Here is a 2,504-nt window from a genome sequence, read left to right on the forward strand (position 1 = left end):
CAGCTGTGGAGGCACCCAATAACTATATGCCTTGGGTTTTTTGTAGGAAAGACATTAGACAAATATATATTTCCAACAGTGAACAGATAAGTTAGATTTAACAACACTGCAATTACTTGAGGATCAAATTCAACTTGGAAAGACATTGATTCAAATCCACTGAATTGCACAGTTATTCAGAAAATATCTACGGTCGCATCTAGACGAGTGGGAATGTGTGTTTCCCCAGGCACAAGTAGCAGTGGTACACCTTGTGCTGCTGGTGCTTGTCCCTGGGGAACGCCCATGCCATGCACGCTCTGGTGTGCAGCAAGTTACCCTGGGTGGGGTAGGGGAGGCTGGGGCCAGCAACTGTGCTGGCCTCAGCAGCCTTATCTGTGGTCCTGGAGGGTATCGGGGCCACGGTGCTCCTGCTGCAGGGAGCCTGGCTGGCAGTTGGAGCATAGCTCTAGCCGGCCAGGCTCTGGTTTTGTGCAGTGCATGCTACTACCATCTGAGCTGCCACACTTTTTTTGGCATGGATTTATTTTTTACCCTGGGATCTCCCAGGGTTAAATCCTTGGGTTAACCCCTCCCCACCCTGCTGCAAAGTAGCAGCTTGGGGAATGCCTTCATGTGCGGTGTGGCACCTCTGCAGTGTCACACATACCACACATTTGCACTCATTTGAATGTGGCCTATGGGTGTAAGTGGGAGAAAAGTATATCCTGAAAACTGAGTAGACAAAGCATGCGTGAAATTTATTTTAAAATGCGTGTAAAAATTGTGAGGCTTTGGAGAACACTATCAATTGCCGGAGTCTCTTCTACAGCGCAGTTCAGGCCTGCAATAAAATGAGACTCACATTTTAATTTTAAGAAGGGACTTGTTTCCTTCAAGCATGCAGAAGGACCTGCTTTTGGTACCCTATATGCCAGAAAGAATCCAGTCACCAGAAAGGCTACTATTAATTTTTGCCAGGTTCTGATCAATTCACAAGCCACTTATCAAAATTCAATGAAGTGTTCATGAATTGCTTTGCATATCTTGCCTAGGCAACTTTTGTATCACAATAGATACAATTAGAGCTCTTATTTCATGTATGTGCTAAAATGAGTGGCTGATAATGAAAGCAGAAGGGGAAATGGAGCTTAAGGTAGGCTGAGGCCTCAAAAATACACAACTCTGGTAGAATTGGACCAAGATCAATGCTTTGTGGGGGGGGGGGAGATTTTTTAAAGATGGTGAAATAAAGCACCAATCTAAAACTATAACAAAGATGAGACATTTAAAATACAAAATAGACTGTTTCTTTTATATGGTAATTTAAACATTCATGAAAGCATTGTGCTAATGTAATCAATGTGATAAGAAACACATTATGAAAATGTCCTGACTTCTTAAATTTCAGGGGTTTAGAGCTTCTGGGACTTTTTCAAAACTATACTTTTTTTAAACAGTGTGATTTGAAGATGGGATTTAATTGTAATAAGACTATCCATTTGATTAATTACAAATCATTACAGAACATGTTGAACATAGTAGCTAAAGGTGTCACAATATTAATGACTAATAATCACCTCTGTTAAGTCTTAAAGCTTTATTGTCCCTCCGTTACAACTAATTTGGCGGACCATTAAAAGCCAAAATGATCTGAGATGTTTTTTGGGGCTGCAGCCAAACTGTTAAATTTCCTAGTACTGCCTGGGATTGCACTCCATTTTAAAATGCAATCATTTAGGTAACTTAAAATAATAACACTCTTCCCTTTCAGATAACACATGGCTCAAAGCTTTTCCTCCCCCTCAAGTCTTTAAGGCACTAGAACACAATCCATGTGGCCTAATTTTGTGCCTGGGTTTATGTCTGGGAAGCCAAAATTAGAATCAAGGCTTCTGTGGAAGGGAGAGAGATTCCTGTCAAAACTGATTTTCTAAGTAAGAGAGTAATTTTGTGCCTGAGGGGGAGAGGATGAGGGTGCCCAACATTTCCCCCCTACCCTGCTACTGGAAGCAGGAAGGGCAGTCTTTTCTTGGAAAGCTGGCCAGCAAAGGTAGGGGGGAGGAAAGCTGGGCTGCCACTGGAGAATGAACCCCTGCCAGCTCTGCTGCCCGCTGTTGCCTTCACCTCACTGAAGTGTCTCCTTCTGTAAAATGGGTACAGGAATCCTAGAAAATGAGGGTTAGAAGGGACCCCAGGAGGTCATCTGGTCCAGTGCTCCAGGTGACCCAAAAGCAGGCCGGATGGATATAGGAAAGGGTCCTAAACGAACTTGAAACATGGATGGACAAACTTTAAAAATGGGTTCTCCTTTAAAGGAGAAAAACGTGGCTTTTCTCTTGCAGGCTGGCAGAGCCCTAGCCTGCTAGGGGCTGCTTGGGGGGCTCCCATGCCCCACACACTGGGGGGGCACGGGGTCGGGTCTGGCCAGCGAAGTTGACAGATGGGTCCTGGTGCAAAAAAAAAAAGAAGCTGAGAACCACTGATGTAATTTCCCCCCCCGAAGCAGGACCATCCTCATCCCT

This window comes from Gavialis gangeticus, unplaced genomic scaffold (assembly GCF_001723915.1).
Source record: "Gavialis gangeticus isolate Ggan-Ray unplaced genomic scaffold, GavGan_comp1, whole genome shotgun sequence".
Taxonomy (NCBI): Eukaryota; Metazoa; Chordata; order Crocodylia; family Gavialidae; genus Gavialis; species Gavialis gangeticus.